Source organism: Carcharodon carcharias, chromosome 21 (genome assembly GCF_017639515.1).
Source record: "Carcharodon carcharias isolate sCarCar2 chromosome 21, sCarCar2.pri, whole genome shotgun sequence".
Classification (NCBI taxonomy): Eukaryota; Metazoa; Chordata; class Chondrichthyes; order Lamniformes; family Lamnidae; genus Carcharodon; species Carcharodon carcharias.
In genome coordinates this window covers 54,079,028-54,104,234 of record NC_054487.1, presented here as the reverse complement: position 1 = coordinate 54,104,234, position 25,207 = coordinate 54,079,028, and the positions used below count along the sequence as shown (strand labels likewise).

At 42.5% G+C, this 25,207-nt stretch overlaps 1 protein-coding gene across 1 annotated transcript in view; it reads right to left on the bottom strand.

Annotated features, from left to right (window-relative positions):
* Positions 1-25,207, bottom strand: part of foxp2 (forkhead box P2) — a 920,115-nt gene that overhangs the window by 738,534 nt on the left and 156,374 nt on the right. The window lies entirely within an intron of this gene.

The following is a 25,207-nucleotide window of genomic DNA, read 5'->3' as shown; positions in this document are numbered from 1 at the left end:
CGAAGGAGCCTTGGTGAATTCCTGCAATACATCTTGTAGATGGTACACACTGCTGCTACTGTGCATCGGTGTTAAAGGGAGTGAATGTTTGTGGATGTGGTGCCAATCAAGCGGGCTGCTTTGTTCTGGACGGTGTCAAGCTTCTTGAGTGTTGTGGGAGCTGCACTCATCCAGGCAAGTGAGGAGTATTCCATCATACTCCTGCTCTGTTGAAGGGTCATAAGGACTCGAAACGTCAACTCTTTTCTTCTCCGCCGATGCTGCCAGACCTGCTGAGTTTTTCCAAGTAATTTTGTTTTTGTTTTGGATTTTTGTTTTTATACTCCTGACTTGCTCCTTGTAGTTGGTGGACAGGCTTTGGGGAGTCAGGAGGTGGGCTACTTGTCACATGATTCCTAGCCTCTGACCTGCCCTTGTAGCCACAGTATTCATATGGCTAATCCAGTACAGTTTCTGGTCAATGGTAATTCCCAGGATCTCGATAGTGGGGGATTCAGTGATGGTAGTGCCATTGAACATCAAGGGGCGATGGTTGGATTCTCTCTTGGTGGAGATGGCCATTGCCTGACACTGTGAGGACCGTATGTTACTTGCCACGTGGCAGCCCAAGACTGGATGTTGTCCAGGTCTTGCTGTACTTGGACATGGAATGCTTCAGTATCTAAGGAGTCGCAAATGGTGCTGAACATTGTGCAATCATCAGCGAACATCTCCACTTCTGACCTTATGATGGAAGGAAGGTCATTGATGAAGCAGCTGAAGATGTTTGGGTCAAGGACACTACCCTGAGGAACTCCTGCAGTGATGTCCTGGAGCTGAGATGACTGACCTCTAACAAACACAACCATTTTCCTTTGTGCTAAGTATGACTCCAACCAGAGGAGTTTTCCCCCCGATTCCCATAGACTCCAGTTTTGCTAGGGCTCCTTGATGCCACACTCAGTCAAATGCGGCCTTGATGTCAAGGGCAATCATGCTCACCTAACCTGGGGAGTTCAGCTCTTTTGTCCATGTTTGAACCAAGGCTGTAATGAGGCCAGGAGCCGAGTGGCCTTCGCGGAACCCAATCTGGGCATCAGTGAGCGGATTACCGCTAAGCAAGTGCCGCTTGATAACACTGTTAATGACCCCTTCCATTACTTTACTGATGATCGAGCGTAGACTGATGGGACCGTAATTGGCCGGGTTGGATTTGTCCTGCTTTTTGTGCACAGGAAGTACTTGGGCAATTTTCTACATAGCTGGGTAGATGACAGTGTTGTAGCTGTATTGGAACAGCTTGGCTAAAGGTGTCGCAAGTTCTGGAGCACAAGTCTTCAGTACTATTACCAGAATGTTGTTAGGGCCCAAAGCCTTTGCAGTATCCAGTGCCTTCAGCCGTCTCTTGTTATCACATGAGTGAATCAAATTGGCTGAAGACTGGCATCAGTGATGCTGGGGACCTCTGGAGGAGCTGAGATGGATCATCCACTCAGCACTTCTGGCTGAAGATTGTAGCAAATGCTTCAGCCTTATCTTTTGTGCTGAGCTCCTCCATCATTGGGGATGGGGATATTTGCGGAGCCTCCTTCTCCAGCGAGTTGGTTAATTGTCCACCACCATTCACAATGGATGTAGCAAGACTGCAGAGCTTAGATCTGATCACTGGTTGTAGGGGTGCTTAGCCCTGTCTATCACTTGCTGCTTATGCTGTTTGGCACGCAAGTAGTCCTGTGTTTTAGCTTCACCAGGGTGACACCTTGTTTTTAGGTATGCCAAGTGTTGCTCCTGGCATGCCCTCCTGCATTCTTCATTGAACTAGGGTTGATCTCCTGGCTCGATGGTAATGGTAGAGTGGGAGATATGTCAGACCATGAGGTTACAGACTGCGTTTGAGTACAGATCTGTTGCTGCTGACGGCCCTCAACATCTCACGAATGCTCAGTCTTGAGTTGCTAAATCTGTTCGAAATCTATCCTATTTAGCACAGTGGTAGTGCCATGCAGCACGATGGAGGGTTTCCTCAATTTGAAGCCGTGACTTTGTCTCTACAACGACTGTGCAGTGGTCAGTCCTATCGATACTGTCATGAACAGTTGCAGCCTAGGCAGGCAGGCTGGTGAGGATGAGGTTAAGTATGTTTTTCCCTCACCACCTGCCACAGACCCAGTCTAGTAGCTATGTCATTTAGGACTCAGCCAGCTCGGTCAGTAGTGATGCTTCCGAGCCATTCTTGGTGATGGACATTGAAGTCCCCCACCCAGAATACATTCTGCAGCCTTGCCACCCTCAGTACTACCTCCAAGTGGTATCCAACATGGAGCAGCACCAATTCATCAAATGAGGAAGGGCGGTACGTGGTAATCAGCACGAGGTTTCCTTGCTCATGCTTGACCTGATGCCATGAAACTTCATGAGGTCCAGTGTCATTGTTCAGGATTCCCAGGGCAACTCCCTCCTGACTGTATACCACTATGCTGCCACCTCTAATGGGTCTGTCCAGCCAGTGGGACAGGACATATCCAGGGATGGTGATAGTGGTGTCTGGGACCGGCATATCTTGAATGTCCTACCGTGGGGCAGATGCGCCCTACTCAGCCTGTGGAGCTGATGGGGTTACAGGAAGAGGGGAGTTGAATTGGTGGGATACTCCTGTAGTTAACTGGGTGGATGGCCCCCGTGTGTTCAGCTGCTGGTCCTCATCCTTATGGGTGCCCAGGGGACCCTGGCTGACCCATTGAAGAGAAGTGGCAGCTGGAGTGAGATCGAGTTGCCCCGCACCCCACTTGCATTGACACTGTTGGAGGCCAGTTATGGCTTCAGCTTTGGAGTTCAGCCCGCACAGAGTGCAGGACTGATATCCTGGACCAAGGTCTCCATGGTGGTCACCATCCTTCCAGTGTTGACTTCGCTGCATTGGCATGACGGCGTGATCACCAGAGACTCATCATCAGACTCAGACACAGCAGAATCGTGACCTCCAGCAATCCTCTGAGTGCCAGCGACTTCGGATGTCCATGTTTCTGCCTGCTGTGGACCAGGTTGTGTGTTGTGCTAACCAGATTGCGATCCCGAGCCTGCTGTAGATCTATATCCAACAGAGATGTTTGTCTCTGCACTGGTGAAGGGTGTGGGTGAGAGCTATTACAGGTGCTGTCCTCAGGATCCTTATCCGAGGTGGTCTCAGGGCTGGAGCAGGGGTCCCGGTTGCCTGTGGGTTTCGGGCACGTGGCAGATGTGCCTAGGAGAGAAAGTGAGATTAGTAACGCATTGAAGCCAAGAAATATACAGGACAGTGTACTCACAGTAGCATTGACAGAGGGATGATCTGGTACAGGTCTGATCCTCACATGGGTGCTTGCCACCGACCTATCAGTCGCCACAGGAATGGTCAACATTGCCTCTGGCCAGTGCGATGGCTTTTTCTCAAAGTCACTAAGGACTCAAGTTCTGGCACACCACCCCTGGTCTGGGACCTCTTCCTTTTACTGTGCGTGATCTTGTCCCACATAAAGACCAATGGAGAGTGTGTAAGCGATACACATGGCAGGGCAGATGGGGAGGATGGCTGGCATTTGTGGGTAGTTTGTGGAATTATGGACAAAATGAGGATGAGATCAGCAGATGGAATGAGACCATATGGCGATGTGAGGGTGCATGTGAGAGAGTGAGTGGTGATGTCCAGTGAGCTGCCAATGAGTAAGACCCCTGTGGATGCATGATGGTCTAAGGAGTGTGTGAGTTGAGAGTGATTAGATGGTTGATGTACCCTGGCGGAACAGGTGAGATCATTCAACCTCTTTCTGCACTGGATGGCCAACCTCTTCTGGGCAGTATTTGCACTGACCACCGCCTCCAAGCTGGACTGGTGATGTTGCTGCCCCTCCTGCAGCTGGAATGGGGGTAGAGGACATCATGGCGGGCCTCCACGGCATGCAGCAGGTGCTGAGGTGAGGCATCACTAAACCTGGGGACAGCACGCTTCTTAGGTTTTGCAGGCATCACGTCACTGGAGATGTCCTGAGCTGCAAGCGTTGAAAACTGTCCGTGCTGTGACCATGTAAATATGACACCCAGAGTGCGGAAACAGTGACGTCGCGTAGTGGTGGGTGAACCAGAGACCACCCACCAGTGATTCGGTAGGCTTCCCTTGATATGTAATTAATGAGGCAGCACGGGGACAATACAGCGCAAAAACACGCCACTGCGGCTGGCAGGAATGGTGCTGATTTCCACGCATGCTACCGCACTTAGTATGATTCGGGGAAAATTCAGCCCTTAGTCTTTGAATCCTTTAGTGTATCATCCTTCTGTAGAACAGTAATATCATCTTTGATCAATACAGGTACTCCACAACTGCCATTTTTCCTTAACTGAATGCATTATAGCCTAGAATGACACTTCAAAGTTAAAGAAAATTGAGTGTGGTATAAAATATTAACAACTTGCATTGATATTTTGTAGCAAAACATTTAAGATGTGATTATTAAACAATGTTTGACACTGAGCCACATAAGGAGATATTAGGACAGGTCAAAGAGATAGCTTCTAAGGAACATCTTAAAAATGGAAAACGAGAGATAGGAGGAAAGAATTGAGGAGGAAATTTTGGAGCTTAGGGCCTAGGCAGCTAAAGGTCTGGCCACCAATGGTGGAGCCAAGAAAACTGGGAGGCAGAAGGCCGTGGAGAAATTTAAAAACAAGAATAAGAATCTTAATATTGAAGCACTGTTGGACAGGGAATCATTATGGTCTGCAAGCACATTTTCCTTTATCAAAGCTTGATAAAAGTCAAAATTACTTCCATTAAATTTCAAGTGAATTAACAGGAGTCAACGAAGACTTATAAAATTAGGGACCGAGAGTTAGAATTACTGCAATCGCCTGGAGAGTAAACAGAGAAATGAAATGTACATATGAAAACAGAGGTTACAAAGTAATAATATAAAGAGGAGGAGGGATAACTTTAGTTCAGATCCAGGAAAAAGAGAAGCTGCATCAATGTGCTCTTCTCTTAAACTGGCAGTGAAAGGCATATTGACAGAGAGTCGGCTAAACAAGGATATTGCTGACCTAGTCTGCAATTCTGTATGGAATAGTTTTACTAAATCCAATCTAATAACAAATTTTAAAAGATACAACATAGATTCTTAAGGGCTTTTGAATTATTAGCAAACCACTATAAGTGGGGCAAAGGGCCAAGAGGCTAATAATGTCTCTCATAGCAAAGCGTTCACTGCGTTTTCTTGAGTGGATCCAATGGATGGTGCAAAGTGTAAAACTGTAAAATGTGTTATTCTTATTGCTTATGACATAATGCCTGAAGCATACAGGCAAAAATGTAAGAAGCTGCAGAAAACTCCCTTTGGTACTTACAGAGAATTAGTCATACAGCTAGAGGATATTTGGAAATTGTGGTTAGTCGGGGAGAATGTAACAGATTATAATGGACTACATTAACTGATCTTTCTGAAACCATTTCCAGATGGATCAAATGTATGTGTTTTTCTTTCTATTTGACAGGGAGTGCAAGGTTTCAAAACATTTAGAGGAATAATGCAAGCATTTTACAGGCTTTGCAAAAGTTGGAAAATCACTGCGCAGGTGAGAAACTAGATGCTCATGCTATTGCTGAACCCAATAAAATGCACATGCGTTATGAGGATGTGCCACTCTAGCAAAGCAGATATTTTAAATGCGACAGAATGGGGCAAAATGAACACCTGCTGCTACTTAGCAGGGTCTGTGGCATAGTTTGGCAAATTGATCGCAACCATAAGTTAAGATATGACTAGTTGTGTGGTGATGATGGACATGGAGTCAGACAAAAGTGGTTGTATCACAGAAGGGGTGGGCTTGCTTTACTGCAACCAGATCTGCTATGGACTGACCAATATATGAAGGGCAAAGCTGCTCCCATTTAAAGGCTGTAGGGACTATATATATATATATATATATATATATAGATATATAGATATATAGATATAGGTATAAAACACTGGTCAGAGTTTGGTTGGAATTTTTTAAAAATTCTTTCATGGGGTGTCGACATCGCTGGCAAGACCAGCATTTGATGCCCATCCTAATTGCCTGTGAAAAGGAATTCTACTTTGGCAATAACGAAAGTAATAACGAAAGTTTCAACATTTGAGAATTGAAATAGTGAACAATATTGAAGGCATTACGACGAAACTATTCAACAGAGCAAAGCAGAGGTGGAAAAGGAAACAAAGGCTTTGTCAGCTTAACTCAATCAGCTGGATCAGTCATCAAAAACAACGTTTTTAGAGACAGAGGCACCATGTTTAAAAGTGGGGCCCCAAACACAGAAGGCAATTGCAGTTACAGCAAGCCATACATAAAATGCCATTTGGCATCCAACTGACCAACTAAACCCAGGTAGTCCAAGCCCAATGGGATGAGAGATATAGTTAATCCCAGAATGGAGTCTGACGAGATGTAAATAAAGTGCTCAGACCTCAAAGCGTAATCCAACTTTAAAGAGTTAATTTGATCCAGGGAATACGTTCTTGGCCACCGAAGTATGCTCGATGTTTGTCGCTCTGCACCATTTTATATAGTCAACCATATCAATGACCTCCACCACCTATCCTCCAGCATTCCACAAATCTATATTCCCCTAGTTTCAATACTATCAGTCCTAAAGCAACAAGGACATCCCCAGAATTTTTTTTTCTCTGCTATACGATCATAGCTAGAGTTCCACAACTGTCAGATTACCTAACATCAAATTATGGATGAGCCATAACTTTATCCAATTGAATATTATGAAGACTGAAGCCATAATTTCTTACCCCTGCCAAAATGCCACTTCCTTGCTTTCCTTAATTTCTCACTCAGGCTGAACAAGATCATGTCCAACCCATATGTCCTTTTCAAATCAAACTCCAAGCCATTCCACTCTGAGTCCATCTCCTTCCACAATTTGTACCGAACTCCATCCTTACCTAACCGTTGCCAGCACAAAAACTCTTATCCACACTTTCATCACCTCTTTGGTAGTCTGGAACTTCCATCCTTCAGAATATCCAAATTCTTCAGACTCATTGGGTTGAAGTTTCCTAGCTCATGGAGATGGGTTTGGAAGTTGGGAAGGGGCTGGGAAGCTACCGGTAAACTCTGGTTCCCCGACGCTATTCCCCTTCTAGGCAATTTTCCTAGGGCTGGGCTGCAATGGAAATCAGTTCCACGTAGGCATACAGGCAGTAAAGCCAATTAAGGGTAATTTTTCCCCAGCACTGCAACTTTCCTGGCATTGCATGAGTCCCTCCATGCCCCCCCCCCCCCGCCTCCCAACCCCCAACCCCTCACATTATGTCAGGAGTTCAGCAATGCTGTAGAGACAAACTCTCACTGGGTGGTTTATGGGCTGTCGGTCACTAAATTAATTGGCTGCAATGCTCATAGTGAGTCCAGAAGTGAAGGAAAGCATTCTTCTGGAGGGGTCAACACTACAAACTGAGGCCCACGCAACATGCTGTCATCTTTTCCGCCACTGGAGAGACATGCCTTTGTGAACACTTCCATTTTGAAGCATCCCCTAGGTTTCCCTCTTCTCAGGTCTCTTGGCAGGGCTGCCTCCTGGACATTGCTACGGGCCCTCCTATTGGTTTCCCACTTCCCTGGTCCACTTGTCATTCTTAATTGGATAGCAAATGCAGAGGCTTCCTCATAAAGTTGCCCCAGTGGGCAAGGGACTCATATTTGGTCGTGACACCCATGAAAAATTCAGCCCATTCAACCCTATCCTGATCCACAATTAGATCATTATTCCCAACCATAACCACCGAAACGGGCCTCCTGTCCTTTAAACCATTTAAGTTAAAATCCATGTCCTCAAGTACTAATCCCTTCAGGGATTGCCACTCAAAAACTCTACACCCAGCCCTCCTGAACCTTTGCAAATCCTCTTCAGTTCTTTGGTGCTGGCTTCCTGTACATCTCCCTTTTCTTTTAGTCCATCAGTGATTTAGCTATCTAGACCCTGTTCCACCATAGCACTTCTTTTCCTGCTTTTATAAGTCTGTGTAAAACTCTGGTGTCAGTAAGAACCACCACCACCCCTCCCAGTGGGATCAATATTAACCCTCAACCCCACAGGGTTGGGGGAGAGTTAAAAACAAAACTTGGTAAAAACGTCCCTAACCTACAGTGTATGTGCCTTCTGCCATTTTATTCCATTTCACACTGGCAGGCTGCATGTTTTGTGGTTGTGTCCTGTTTTGGAGAGACTGAGTAGACATTATAACAGGGTACATTACTAGAGAGATTATTGTTACTGGACTATTAATCCAGAGGCCTGGACAAATGACCATGGCAGCTGCTTCATCAGTTTCCTTCCTTCCATCATAAAATCAGAAATGGGGATGTTTGCTGATGATTGCACAATATTCAGCGCCATTCACAACTACTGAGAAACTGAAGCAGTCCATGTCCAAATGCAATTAAGACCTAGACAATAACTAAGCTTGGGCTGACAAGTGGCAAGTAACATTCACGCTACTCAAGTGCCAGGCAATGACCATCTCCAACAGGAGAGAATCTAACCATCACCCCTTAACATTCAATGGCATTACCATCATTCACTCTCCCATGATCAACATCTTGGGGGTTACCATTGACCAGAAACTGAACTGGACTAGCCATATAAATACTGTGGTAACAAGAGCAAGTCAGAGGCTAGAAATCCTGCAGCAAGTAACTCACCTCCTGATTCCCCAAAGCCTACCCACCATCTACAAGACACAAGTCAGGAGTGTGACGGAATGCTATCCATTTGCCTGGATGAACGCAGCTCCAACAACAGTCAAGAAGATTGACACCATTCAGGACAAAGCAGCTGACTTGATTGGCACCCCATCCATAAACATTCACTCCCTCCACCTCTGATGCGAAGGGGTAGCAGCACAAAATGCACTGCAGGAACTCACCAAGCCTCCTTAGACAGCACCTTCCAAACCCACGACCATTACCACTAGAAGGACAAGGGCAGCAGAAACATGCAAAGTTCCCCTCCAAGCCACTCATCATTCTGACTTGGAAATATATCACCATCCCCTCACTGTCACAGGGAAAAAATCCAGGAACTCCCTCCCTAATAGCACTGTGGGTGTACCTGCACCACATGGATTGCAGCAGTTCAAAACGGCAGCTCGCCACCACCTTCTCAAGGGAAATTATGGATGGGCAATAAATGCTGGCCTAGGCAGCGATGCCCACATCCCATGAATGAATAAAAAAAAATGCTGGGGGAATTCGAATTCAATTAAGTAAAATCTGGAATAAAAATACTAGTATCAGTAATGGTGACCATAAAATTACTAGATTATTGCAAAAACCCATCTGGTTCACTAATGTCCTTTGGAGAAGGAAACCTGCCCTCTTTACTGTTTGGCATATAAGTGACTCCAGACCCACAGCAATGTGACTAACTCATAACTGTCCTCTGAAATGTCCTAGTAAGCCTCTCAGTTGTATTCAAGATGACAGGGCACCACCACTTTCTCAAGGGCAATTAGGATGGAGCAATACATGCTGGCTTTTCCAGCAATGTCCACATCCTATGAATGAATAAAAGCAACTTTCAATCACTCAATGCCATTAGAAACCCAATTTAAATTTAACAGCTGCCTTCTAGGCCTAGAAAATAACACTGAATTGCTGCTACCCATTGGAGACCACCCAAGATCTGACCTGCCGCTGACTCAGGATGAGAACCAACCAATTTCCTGCCCTCCTCAACTGGCATGCTGCAATGAGCCACCAGATTGGCACCAACAGCTTGTAGAGCTAGCATGGCTTCATGCTCGTTTTGGACAAAGGTCAAATTTCCCCTGCTTTATTTTCCATAAGTTCTTCCAAATGTCCTTAATTTTCCTTTATGATCCATTAATATAAAGGGAACCAACTTCAAACAGCATAGGCTGTGGTTAATTAAATTGCAAGTGGTCGTAAAGCAATTATATTTTCTACAGAAAAATTTCGAGTTAAAGGGTAGGCTTCATTTCAAATTGATTTATTTTAGCATTTTCTTGCTTTTCAAACCATTCTTGATCCCAGATTCTCAGACCTGTTCTTCTGCCTTTCTGGCACGAAATAGGCATTCTCCAGCTATTAATTTATTTCCGATGATAAGATGTTTCTCATCAGGTCTTTGCTTTCTTTATGCCTCGCTACAGGAACCAGTGAATCTCCCTGCTTCACTGAAATTATGAAATCGAAACATAAGCACAACAGTGCTTCACAGATCACCAGCCATGGATTAACACAAGATACTTGCTGATGAAATCCATCTTACTTTGTCTATCTAGAACATTATACAAAACAATTAGGTGCTATGGAGGAGTGAATGATTGCCAGAATTTCGCCTCCAGCATTCTGCCCAGAAGTGCTTTCAAGTGTTGATCACTCTCTCTGCAAAGAACCACCGCCTGATCTCAGTGCAAAACTTTTCCTGGTTTGATCCTACATCATACTGTCCTCATTCACTACCTTATTTTGAACAGAGGCATGAAGGCTTAACTTTTTCCATTTCAGATACCAGGTTATATGTCTCTATAAAATCATGTCACAAATGCTGCCTTTCCAGGCTAAAAAGCCCAAGTCTCTCTAGTGTTTGCTCATTATTCAGATTCCTGAGATTAGATCAGCCCCATGGCTTTTGTCTAAATGACTTTCAGTGGTTGAATATCTCTTGATAACCACAAATGGTGTTGTTTAAGTACCATACAGTTCCATCATAAAATTTCATCTGACTTGTATTTTACTATTTTGGCTATGTAATTCAAAATCCTGTTGACTTTGTTAATTCTGCTTTGCATTGGTAGGATCCTGTGCTTTTAGCCTACCTCTGTGCCAGAATATTTTCTACAAATTATAATGAATGCAAAACTGACTTATGAATTTGTTTTTCTATTTATACATTCACAGGACATGGGCATCACTGGCAAGGCAAGTAGCTATTGCCCATTCCTAACTGCCCTCGAAGCAGTGGTGGCGAACCGCCTTCTTGTACTGCTGCAGCCCGTATGATGAAGTTACTCTCTCAGTGCTATTAGGGAGGGAGTCCCAGGATTTTGATCCAGCAATAATGAAGGAATAGCATTCTAATGTCCAAATTGGGATGATGTGTGACTTGGAGGGGAACTTGGGAGTTGGTGGTGTTCCCTATAATGGACAGGTGTGTAGAGGCCATGGATTCAGGAGGTGCTGTCAAAGAAAAATTGACAAGTAGCTGTAGGGTACCTCATACATGGCACACACTGCACAATCTGCCAATGGTGGAGGGGGCGAATGCTTAAGGTGGTGGATGGGGTGACAATTCAGAGGGCTACTTTGTCCTAGATAGTGTTGAGCTTCTTGACTATTATTGGGGCTGCACTCATCCATCTATCACATCCTGACTTGTGCCTCGTAGGTGATGGAAAGTTTTTGGAGAGTCACTCGCCACAGAATACCCAGCCTCTGATCTGTTCTTGTAGCCACAGTATTTATGTGACTGATCCAGTTAAGTTTCTGATCAATGGTGTTCCTTGGTGTTTATGGTAATGTCACTGAACATCATGGGAAGGTGATTAGATTCTCTCTTGATGGAGTTGGTCATTGTCTTGCATTTGTGTGGCTCAAACGTTACTTGCCACCTACCAGCCCAGCTGTTTCGTTTTCTGAGGAATTGTGAATGGAACAGAATACCCAAACTGAACATTGGTTTAAACGCTGCTCGATTAAGTGCTGTGTAAGTGCTGGTTGATGGTACTATCGATGACACCTTGCAGATGATTGAGAGTAGGCTAATGGGATAATTGCTGGGTTGGGTTTATCCTACATCATGTGGACAGGACATACTGGGCAATTTTCCACATTGTCACATACTGCCAATGTTGCAATTATACAGGAGCAGCTTAGCTAGAGGTGCAGTTCATTCTAGAGGACAACTCTTCAGCGCCTCACCTGGAATGTTGTTGGGGCCCATAGTCTTTGCTATACCTCGTACGCTAAGATGTTTTGTGATATCATGTCAAGTGAATCAAATTGACCAAAGATTAGCATCTCTGATGGCAAGAACCTGAGGAGACGACCAGATGGATCATCCACTCAGCACATGTGGCTGAGGATGACTGCGAGTGTTTCAGCTTCATCTTCCCCACTCATGTGCTGGGCTCTGCCACCACTGAGCATAGGGTTGGCCATGGAACCTCCTCCCATTCATTGTTCAATTCATTCATGCTGGATGTGGCAGGACTGCAGAGCTTTGATCTAATCCATTGGTTTTTGGATTACTTAGCATGCATGTTGTCCTCTGTTGTAGCTTCATCAATTTGGCACCTTATTTTCAGGTACGCTGCTCCTGTCAGGCTCTGCTACACTCCTCATAGAACCAGATTTGGTCACTTGGCTTGATGATAAAGTTAGAGTGAGAGAGATGTGCCAGGTTACAGATTACGGCTGAATACAATTCTGGTGATGATAATGACCCACAGCGCCTCATTGATGCCAGTTTTGAGTTTCTGGATCTGTTCTGAATCTATCCCATTTAGTGATAGTGTCACACACCATGATGGAACGTGTCCTCAAGGCACAGCTGTGACTTTGTCACCACAAGGCAACTCCTACCAGCACTGTTATGGACAGATGCAGCTGCGACAGTTAGATAGGTGAGGTTGATGTCAAATCGAGTTTCCCCTCACCTTGGTTCTGTCACCAGCTTCCGCAAAGCCCAGCATGGTAGTTTAGTCAGTAATGTTACTATAGAACTACTCTTGGTGATGAATACTGAAGCCCCCACCCAAAGTACGTTCTATACCTTGCTCCTCCCAGTGCTTCTTCTAAAGTGGTGTTCAACATGGAGTACTGATTGATCAGCTGAGGGAGGGTGGTAGGTGATAATTAGCAGGAGATTCCTTTGCCCATTTTTGACCTGACATCATGAGACTTCAGAAGTCCATGTTGAGGGCACCACAGACCATGCTCTCCAGCTCACTGTGCTGCCATGTCCAGTGGGTCTAACCTGCTAGCTGTGCAGACCGTACCCAAGAACGGTGATTGAGGGGTCTGGGACAATGGCTGATGGACACAATTCTGAGACTGTGACATTTCCCACCTATTTCCCAATCTACTTCATTTTCCCTCCCATTAACCCAATGCAAAAGAAAATCAGGCATATTGCATAACGGGCCACTAATGCAGAAGTTTTACACCACTGTCCGAAGTTAAAATTATCTCCAATAGGTGTACATTTGTGCATAGATGAAACACAAGTACCACACAGCTTTCAAAGCAAATTGAAATGGTTCTCAATGATAACAAGTTGAACATACTGGATATCTCTTCTGTAGACAGTGAAGTACATAGTGCATTTAAATGGCATTCTGGCTTGCTTCATTGGTTTCCCTCCCCACTGGTTTCAACCTGCCAAATAATTCCCTTCTATTTCAGTGAATTCTCATATGAAAACCTATTTTATTTACTTTATCTTCAATAAAATGCTTCAGTGAGCATTAGTAACTTTGAGACACAAGTTTCAATCGGTCCTCTGGCAACTACGTCAATCTCTATTAGTCCTACTGTGCTAGAGAGTCAGAGTTAGACAGGGCAGCTGTGAATGACTGAACAGGGCCTCCTAGAGCAGCAGTGGATAGAAGCAAAACACTGCCCAGAATATACAATGCTTGAACAATAAATATAGATGTACAATGCAAAATCCCAGAAGCTATTTATGGATGTTGACAGTGGAAGGAAAGGATATTAGACTCAAAGTTGATTTTACATGACACATACGACAGAAATCACCTGTCTCACAACAAAATAGAAATGTTTAACGTTTCAAGTTATCAGTAACAAGCTAAGCATGCACATTGAAACAAAAAGGCTAATTCACAAGGTACAGTAATAAATATGTCAGATAACTCTGGGGAAATTAAAGTATAAAATAATCTGATGGCCAATCCTCACAAAAAGAAGAAATGCCTTGAAATGATTGTGTTTTTACTGAAAACCTACAGGCAAAATCATTAGCACTGGGACAAATAATAATCTGTGTCAGAATACAAAATTGCTTCTAGCTGTGAGCACAATGCAATCATAAGCAGTTCATTTTGCAAATGTAAATATCAATTTACATGCAATTTCACAATGTTTATGCACGTTTGGGTTGGAATAATGGTTTTACACAACACACTGGTAATTCTCGGACTATTCTTCTCTTGTCTTTATGCACAATAAACTGTCTTGTTAAAATATCTCTAAATAACATGGCAAAGTGTCTTCACCATCACTGTTCATCTACCTGATCAGTGCACGTGAGACAGTATTGATAGTGAGCTAGATTTTCACTGACTGAATGAAAAGTAGCTGTTAATTCATAATCAACCCCTGTTATGCTTATCCTAAACATAGGGTCCTCATTTTACTTGGAAGACCACCACATTTCACAGGCTGCAGGCTGCACTATGGGGTAACAGCCTGCACATGCACTATAGTAATTCAAGCTTTGGAGGAGTATGGAATGCCAAGTGCATATGCTGTTCAAAACATGGTTACATCCATACTAATTCCTCAACACTTAACATACTGTGTATATTGTTTGCTTGTAACACACAGCTGCTGTCCACAGAGATAAACACTTTTCCAAATCTAGCAGAAAATAACAAATTGCATTTGGTTTTTTCACAGTTGCCAGTGTCCTTTTATTTAAGCAGAGGTGGGATGAAGGAAATGTTAGGCACATTAAAAAAAAGCATTCGAAGGCCAGAACAGCATTTGTAAGTAAGCAGACAGCTAGGTCTTAAAGCAGTCTGGAAATTCACAGGAAAGGTGGGTCAAATGGTAGTTAACCCTCGAGGTGAGAACTGTGACATACAAGGCCACAGTAACTCTGCAATTCTTCAGTATTGGATCATTCCAATCAACTACAGAATTGAATTAAAAAAAATCCATCAATTCAAGGGGTATCAAACAGAATGATTTTAAGGAAACTTGTGTATTGAGAAAGGCAGGTGATGAAAATTAAAAATTGAATACAATCAGATAAAGGGATCAATTTTCATGTCAGATGTGCGAAACACAAGTCGGGCCCTTTCCTGACTTTCAAAACACACACCCGATTCATGACTAATTTTGCCTGAGATATTTGTGTTTTCGCGCAAGGTTCAGAGTGCAGCTTACAAGTTGTGATGGAGTGCAGGTGCAGAGGTCGGCTGGTTAGAAGACCCAACTCAGTTCTCAAAGACAGCAGCCCAGCTCTCAACATCGTTTGAAGGCCGCTAAGCCTCATGCCTCACCCCCATGCCACCCTAGATCCCTCATGCCCCCTCATAGCCTCCATGCCACCCCTTGCCCTCATATCACTCATGGCCTCTCTATACTCCAATACCCCCTCAGATCCCCATTCCACCCCATGCATCCTCCATGCCACCCACCTGCCCCCACCCACCCACCCACCCACCCAGTATCTACTATGTATCTTCCACCCCTCAGGAGCCATGCAATAGCAATAGAAATTATTTTAAATGCAGATGCAAAAGAGAAACTAAATCTGTAACAATCTAATAAAACTCTCATTCAGTAATCTGCTATTGACAGCGCAAAGAAATAAATTGTATTCCAATAGGGAAAAAAAGTGGCTATTAAGTTCTGTAAACAAACAACCACGTACTAAGAAATCACATCACAGGCATTATATTACATTTTCTTACCTCTAAACTGTTAATAGTTTCCCTGAGTAGCTATGTCAATAAACCACCTGTTGAGCTTAACGTTGTCCAACTTTTGGAACTCAACCAAACATTCATAATAACTACAGCTATCAAAACAAACCATTACAACTACAAGACCATGAAATTGAAAGAACAGATGGTGTTACATTTCCATTTCAAAGCAAATTGCCTGTCAGTAAATGGAGGGACAGCTGCTCAAAATTTATTTTTAAAATCAGGTGTCTGTACATTTAAACCATAGAACCAAACAAAACTGGAGGGTATACCAACACCTTTCTCTACATTTTTAATGCATAATAGCACTTTCTCCAATGGAAAAAGTAGTGTATTGCATGTCAAAGCTAACACAGTGCTGGCTAATGTAATGGTTAACTTACCTTTGCAGGAAGGAGCCCTATGATGAATCACTGCTTAAAACACATCTACATTACATGTAGAATCTAATAGTGACATCTGAAGGTGTCAGAACGTTTTACTTATCTGTCAGAATGTTTCCGATTCCTCAAAAGGCATCCCCCAGTGGTCAGGAACTCTCCATGGAGGCGCATTTTTTTGCATTTCCAAAACCCGGACCAGCACATGTAAATAGTGTGCCAGAGTAAATAAACTTTTCCTGTGATCTTCAAGATAGGAACCCCAACCTCAGAAGATGTGCACTTTTGTTTTGCACCCATGGCCTTCCCAACCCACAAGAAGATCACATAAAATGGCAAATGATCACAAAGACACAGGAAAATTGTTTTTCCCATAAAAACAACTATGTTCTGTGCTTTGTGAGCCACCTCCCACCTCCATTAGGAGACGGAAATCCGGCCCATAACCTCTACAGAGCGCAAGACCTCAGAATTCTCAATCAGCAATTTCGCTGCCTAACTACTCAAGGTTTCTCCATCACACAACTGCCTCCACAAATGTGCCCACAAGGTATTTTTTGTGTTTTTAATGTATTGTTTACACCTATTCTTGCCCTGCTTTATGCATCTGTAGAAGGGCTTTCTGTTTGTCTCTCTGGTAGCAGTGCCACTGGAATAAGGTTGATTGCCTATTTCTGATCCGAAGCAAGTTAATTTCCTGTTTGCGCAGAGAGAGGCTTAAAGTAGTGCATGTTAATGTTTTCAGTCTTGAATTTAATGGAGCTGCAGTTTGTGCTCAGAATTTAAGGGGTTAAAGTTGATTAAATATCATTAGAACCATTCCATTTTTTCTACACTTTATGGTGATATTTTTCATAGCAGTAATTCAGTATCAGTATACCACAAGGAAGTTGTAAAGTAAATATAAAACTTAAAAATATTGAAATACATTGTTGAAATTAATGAGGGTATAGAAGTATTTTTAATTATGTGTTATTTTGTTACTAAAGGCTACAGCAGAAAAATATAAGAGCATAAGAAATAGAAGCAGGACTAGGCAATTTGGCCCCTCAAGCCATTCTGCAATTCCATAAGATCATGGTTGATCTGATTGTGGCTTTAACTTCACTTTCCTGCCTGCTCCCCATAACCCTTGATTCCCTTGTCAATCAAAAATCTGTCCAATTCAGCTTTAAATATATTCTATGACCCCCAACCCCGCGTAATGAATTCCAAACATTAACAACGCTGAGAAGAAATTCTTCCTTATCTCCATCTTCAAAGGGAGATCCCTTATTTTGAAACTGTGCTGCCTGCTTCTAATTTCCCTCATGAGGAGAAGTCCCTTCAGCATCATATATGATTCGATAAGATTACCTCTCATTCTTAACTCCAATGAGCATAGACCCAATCTGCTCATCCTTTCCTCAATGACAACCTCTTCATTCCAGGAATCAACCTCATGTATATTCTCTGAATCACCCACATTGCAAAATATCCCTTCTTGGCAGAATACGATCAAAACTGAATGTAGTACTCCAGGTGTGATGTCTTAATAAATTCTGTCACATTTTCCCTGCAGCACCATGCACTAAAAAGTTCACCCACGCTCTTGATAACCTTAGATAATACACAAACCAACATTATAAAAAGAGCGGGAGAGAGGAGGACCTGGAGACCGACAGCAGCACCTAAAAGAGTTAACTAACCTGTGGCTCCAGAGTGACCGATCACGTTCTGAGAAAAATCGAAGTGTGATGTTACAGGAAAACAAGTAGTTTGTTGGTGAGTATTTTTCTCATTTATTTTTCTTTTTTGGAATTGTAAGGTTTTATTAGTATTCGTAAAGTTTACTAATAGTAGTAAATAGTAGTAAAGCTTATAAGATTGACTGGTGAGTATTTCCTATTTATTTTAACTTGGGAATATTTGTTGAAATAATGGGCCTGAACTTCCGCAGAGTGGCAACCTTAATGGGATTGCCACTCTGCTCCCACTTTGTTACCTTGGAATCTTTTCGATCCTGCCTCACCCAACCTTCTGTGCAGGGCAGCGCGCTCTTGAGGCTTTAGTCAAGCATTACAAAATCGGAGTTAAAAGGCCACGCCTGATTTTTTACGGCGCCAGCTGCCGTAAATCAGGAAGGCTTGAAGGTCTAGCTGGGGAGAAGGTAGGTTTGTCAGGTATGTGGAATTTGGGATAGGGCGTGGGGTTGGGTCAGGCACTCGAGAGAGAGGTTGGACAGCCAGGGAGGTTGGGGAAACACGGTCAGGGTGGGTGGGGCAGACAGTCGGAGGGAGGGGATGGTCAGGGCTGGGAGGTTTGGGTGGGCATACAGTGGGGGTAGGCAGGTGGTGTGGGGTTGGATGGCCTGGGAGAAGAGCACACAGGCAAGGGGGTAGGGGCATTGGAAAGTCAGGGACAGGACAGTCGGGGGGTGGGATTAGTCGGGGTTTGGGGAGGGTTGCCGGGGGTCAGGGTTGAGGGGTGGGTGGAAGTCCTTGAGGGTGCTGGTGTGGGTCTGTACAACAGTTACCCAGAAGCTAGAAGTGATTTTAATTCTTCTAACTTTTTCAGTGTATCTATTGGTCTAAGACGGTCGGTACCATCCAAAGTGTACGATATAAATCACATTTTTGCATGGTTCCCAATGCAGGGCAATTGTCCATCAGAAGTTTGTACGTCCCAGGCAATTGCCATGCAAACTTTACTTGGGGACTTCCAGCAGAGTGGGTTCCCTGTGCACCTTTGGGGCTAGCTACACTACCCCAGAGCTCAGACATTACAATAAGAATACAAGCACAGGCAGGACTAGAGACATCAGTTAATTATTTTACTGATTAAATTTTAATTAATTAAACACTATAAAGATGGCAGGGCCAGGTGATGTGTGGGGGCTGCAGAATGTGGATGCTTGTGGCCACATTTGTGATCCAAAGCAAACATGTGTGCAGTAAGTGTTTGCAGCTGGAGGAACTTCAGCTCAGAGTCATTGACTGGAGGACGAGCTGCAGACACTGTGACACATCAGGGAGGGGGAAAATTACTGGACACTTTGTTCCAGGTCACACCCCTTAGGATTTGTTCATCCAATTTAGTCCATGGTTAGGGACAGGAGGGTTTGACTGCAAGTGAGGCACGTATGGAGATCGAGAAGGTAGAATTTGATTAACTTCAGCCCTTGCAAATGTCCAACAGGTTCAAGGTTCTTGTTGCCTGTACAGATGAAAATGGGGGCTACAGAGTAGATGAGCGAACTAACCATGGCACCATGGTACAGAAAGCAATTCAAGCAGGAGAGCTAATAGGAACGTAATGATGGTAGTCACAGGCACAGACACAGTTCTCTGCAGGCAAGAGCGAGTGTTCAGAAGGCTGTGTTGCCTGCCCAGTGCCAGGGTTTGGGACATCTCTGGTGGGCTGGAGAGGACGTTGTAGTGGTGGGGGCAAGGGGGTTTGAGGATCCAGTTGTCATGGTCCATGTAGTCTTACCTATGTTGTTGCCACTTAAGAAGAAGTTTCTATATAGAGCATGTTAGCAGCTTGGGGCTAAGTTGAAAAGCAGAAGTTCAAATCTATGGATTATTACTTGAGCCACAACCAAATTGGCGAAGGGCAAATAAGATTAGAGGGGTTAAATGTGTGGTTCAAAAATTGGTGTGGGAGAAATGGATTCTGATTCATGAGCAACTGGCACCAATACAGTGGAAAGTGGGAGATTATTGATGGTCTTCACCTAAACCCTGCTAGTACCAGTGTTCTGGCGAGTCATATAACTAGGTCAGTAGAGAGGGTTTTTAACTAAATAATTGGGGGGATGAGGGAGGAGGGATCAAGTGAGGGGAGATGTGATAAATTAAAGACAGAGGACAAGGCAAGGCAATAAGGTGGCAATACGGGAATTGATCATCTAAGTTTAGCAGGAAGGGGCACAGCATATAAACTTAAGAGTGCACCAGCAGATAAGGCTAGAAGTTAAAAAAAGACAGAATTATAGGCACTCTATCTGAATGAAAACAGCATTTTCAACAAGGTAGATGTATTAACCACACAAATGGAAGTAAACAGGTATGATCTATTACAGAGGTGGCCAAGGCTGTGAACGGAATGTTAAGGGTATTCAACATTTAGAAAGGATAGGCAAAAAGGAAAAGGAGGTGGGGTAGCACTGTTATTAAATTATAAATACAGTACGTTCGTGGCAGAAGATCTTAGATTGGAAGATCAAGATGTAGAATCAGTTTGGGTGGAGCCAAGAAACAGCAAGCAGCAGCAAACATTGGTAGGAGTTGTTTATATGTCATCAAACAGTGGTGATGCAGGGCATGGTATAAAACAGGAGATTAGAGATGCATGCAACAAAGGTAATATGCTAATCATGGGGGACTTCAATCTGCATATCAACTGGATAAATCAAATGAACACTAATGCTGTGGAGAAAGAATTCCTGGAATGTACATGAGATGGTTTTCTATAACTGTATGTTGAACCAACTAGAGAATTGCTCTTTTAGATCTAGTATTCTACAATGAGAAAGGGTCAATTAATAGTCCCATTGTAAAGGAGCCTCTAGGGAAGAGTGACCATAATATGATGGGATTTTACATTAAGTTTGACAGTGATGTAGTTCAATCCGAAACCAGGGTCTTAAACCTAAACAATGAAAACTACAAGGGTTTGAGGGGAAAATTGTGCTGTGGTAGATTGGGAAACCACATTTAAAAAGATATAATGGTAGACAGGCAATGGCTAATATTTAAAGAATTAATCCATGGTTTACAACAGAGTTACGTTCGCTTGAGCCACAAAAGCCCAGCAGGAAAGTTGTTCCAACCATGGCTAACAAGAGAAATTAAAGATTGCATTAGATCAAAGGAAGAGACTTATAAAGTTGCCAAAAAGTAGTAAGTCTAAGGAATTGGGAGCACTTTGGAGTTCAGCAAAGGAGATCCAAGAAATTGATAGAGGGAAAATAGGATATGAAAGTAGACTAACAAGAAACATAAAAACGGACTGTAAAAGCTTCTGTAGGTTTGTAAAAAGGAAAGGATTAGCAAAGACAAATGTGGGCCCACTACAGGCAGAGACAGGAGAATGAATAATGGGAAATAAGGGAATGGCAGAGAAACTAAACAAATACTTTGTGTCTGTCTTCACAAAGGAAGATACAAAAACCTCCCAAAAATAATGGAGAACCAAAGAAATAGCGAGAACTCAGAATTGAAAGAAAGAAATTAGTGTTAGTAAAAAAGTAGCACTAGAGAAATGAATGGAACTTAAAGTTGAGAGAGGTGGCTGCAGAGATAGTGGATGCATTGGTGGTCATCTTCTAAAATTCTATAGCTTATGGAATGGTTCCTGCAGAATGTGTTCCTCACAATAAATGCTTGTCAATCAGGAATGAGTCCAAAGTTAGTCTTTTACCTCAAGCAGGTTTATTCTCAAGAAAGCTCTACAGTGTAGCAGACTCTCCCAGTCTCTTCCACACGTATGGGTGAGCCAATGCCCATCACCTGTTTAACAATGCACTTGTCGCAACAACGTAATTGCTATACAATGTAATTGGTAGTCAATATGAAGATTGTTATTGGGCCTGGACAGTGTAATTACTGCAACATTGACAGAATGGACAGTAGCAATGTAACCCCACTATTTCAGAAAGGAGGAAGAGAGAAAACAGGGAACTAAAGACCGGTTAACCTGACATCAGTAATAGGGAAAATGCTAGAATCTATTATAAAGGATGTGATAACTGAAGATTTACACAATAATAGTAGGATTGGGCAGAGTCAACATGGATTTATGAAAGGGAAATCATGTTTGACAAATCTGTTAATAGTTTTTTTGAGGGTGTTATTGTCAGAATAGATAAGGGGGAACCAGTGGATGTGGTGTAATTGGATTTTCAAACTTTTGGGGCATCGCACAGAATCTCTATGACTTCACTGATTTGTAGGGAAGCCTGCAACTTGATCTCAAAAATTGCTTCGTCAGCCTTCTTCCCCAAGCAACATGAACACATTCACCTTGCATCCAGATAGAAACACTAATTTTCTATCTTTGATCCCAACTTCCTTTCAACTTAGAAGTATATGGACAATTTACTGTTTACAACTGTTTACAAACCAATACCTATGACAAATTTCTGGGGCTTTGGGAGACTTGGGGTCTACACATGGTAAACCGAGATGCGTCCATCGTCGCCAAGCATAAATACCTTACACGTTTTTCACAGTAAAACAATCTAAACCCTCCTTTGATCGCTAGCAATCAATCCACTCAGGCTTACTGTCAGGTTTACTTCAGTACAGGTCACATTTATCCTTCATTTACACTAAATTTAAAGCAATCATCCCCAAATATAATCTTATAAACCTCATAATTACAACATATTTCATCTTTTAATTACTTTTTGATAAGGGCAATTATTAGCTACAAAGATTGATACTGCACAAGTACAGCCACAGGTTTTACTTTGTTTTCAATAATTAAAGACATGGTTGCTTTAAAAACTCTTAAACTTTCAAACTTGTATTCACTCTCAGCACTGGCAAACCCACTAGTTATCTTAATATCTTTCTACTATTGAAAGACCTTTCATCTTCCAAAATACATGTGTTTTTCTTAAATCACCAAAAATTAATTTCTGGACATTTTAATGTGTATAATAAAAGATTTGCGAATGATTAAGCATTACTTAATTTAAAATATCCTTGAAATAATCTTTAAAAATGTTATAGTTCATAGTAAATCAAAATTACTACTAAAATCTTAAGAGCACTAAGCAAGAATATTCCTTAATATCTTTGGCAAAATCAGCCAAATGTCAGAGCAGATATAAGTATTCAAAGACCTCAAAAGTACACAAAGAACTGAAGGAGAAGGCCATCAATCCAATGGATAAATGGACTTTCATGGACTGATACTGTCAATGCCAGTTTTCTAATTGGGCACAAAGTATCTTTTCCCTAAAAAAGGTTGTCTTGTAGACTACTTGAATTAACATTTTTGTAAGAAATTTGTATTCATTCATTAAAGAACTGCAATAACAAAAATGCGTAACATGAAAAAAAATAGCAATATACAAGAAGTGCCATCCATTTGACTTCCATGTGAAAAATTGTAGAAAGGCAGTCATTAATTGCATTTCAATTATTTAAAATGAACTCCTCTCTCCTATATACACAGTGATCTATACGTTTCACTTTTGGTGATTTGACATTCATCTGCAGAACAACAAGACTTTCATATCCACCATAGAGATGTGTCTCGGTTCTGGTAAATCAGCCAGCCTCAAAGAAATTAACATGCTATAAGTGGGCTCCTTTGATGGTGGCGCAGTATGATCTATGCTTTCTTCTACTAAAGATTCAAAGCCATTATAATGATGGATGTCAGGGACCAACAGATATACCTGGTGTCCAATTTGCTTTGGTGCAAATAATGGAAAATGGATTGCAAAAGATGTTTTTGTTATTTACATCCAGTTTTGACATGCTGCCAGCTGCCTGCAGGAATTCAAATTATGCAGAGAGACAAGGTGGATTTTGTCCTCTACTTTCCACTCCTGCTTGCAATATATTAAAAAAATCGGGGGAGAGCACGTGTGAGATGCTTTATTTCCGCATCAGTACACACGCAAGCCAGAATCCTGCTACTGCCCATAATTCCTTCTCATATCCAAACGTGTTCACCCATCACCCTTTTGCTCACTGACTCACACTGGTGTCTGACCCAGCAATGCTTCAATTTTAACATTCTCATCCTTGTTTCCAAACACTCCATGGCCTCACACTAATCTCCCTCTGTCATCTCCTCCAGCCCTACAGCCCTTGCACATCTCTGATTTCCTTCGTTCCACCATTGGCAATCATCCCTCGAGTTACCTTGGCCCTAATCTCTGCAATCCCCTCCCTAAACATCTCTACCTCTCTCTTCTTCTCAAGGCTCCTTAAAATAGGCCTCTTTGACCAAGCTTTTATTCACCTAACCTTGGATCTCCTTTTTGTGACTTGGTGTCAAATTTTGTTTGATAACACTCCTGTGAAGTGCATTAAAGGCAGTAAATAAATTAACATTGCTGTTGATAAACACTGGTCAGCAAATAGGCAATTCTGCCTGCATTCTGCATATCTCAGTTGTGTGATGGCAGCTTTTGTTAGATTTTTAAATTTTAACTCTACTGTCACAATACTTTCCAATCTGAATTCAACATTTTCATTTTCCATTCTCTTGCAGAACTTTGCTGGAAAGCCATACTCCTACCAAAATATTGTTACATACATAAGCTACACTATTGTTCTAAGTTTCATTTTCATATTATCCCAGGTATCTTAAAACTGTGCCTTAACATAAATTCCCTATATGCATGCATTCATTACCCAAATCAATTACATGGTGCAACAATTTGAGATCTCTCAAAATTACACATTTCAACAATGCAGAAAAAATATAATGACATTAACAGTGAATAAATATATCAACACGTTTGGTGGTATGGGCCTGTTTCTGCACTGTAAATTATATGCAACATGATCTAAAGTCTCATCCATGTTAGAAAATGTGGCCGAAAGAAAGCCGGAATGAAATACCTTTCAACCAAAAGGAAACACTGTAACATAGATAATTGAGAGCATACCAATCACACATTGGAGTGCATGAAGATTAACTTGCAACTGCCGATGTCAGGGGTCGGACTAAAATGTTAACTTCTTCACAGAAACAGAAGAGAGGAACGTATTTTATGAATTTGTCCTGTATTGTGGCAGGGAGAGGGAATCCTTTTAATTAGGCAAGACACTCAAGGCAAACTCAGGCACACCCTAGTTGCTGGCTCAAAACGTCCCCTGACAGAGGCACAGAAGCAGACCACCTGCCCATGTTCTCCATTGGAATGGCACAGAAACACCTACAATTAAAGCGGGGAAGCATTTTTCTTTAAAATAAAATGTAAAGTACTACACGCTTTTATTGTATAAATCTACAGGGTATCTCCAACCAGGTGGTTTTCAAAAAAAAAACTTGCACCACCATCACAAAACTGAGCTCTTCTCATTAATTTGAAGGGCAGTGCAAGCAAAACTGATCACACTGGAATCATGGTAAATTATGAACCAATTCATATGTATATATAGTTTTAAA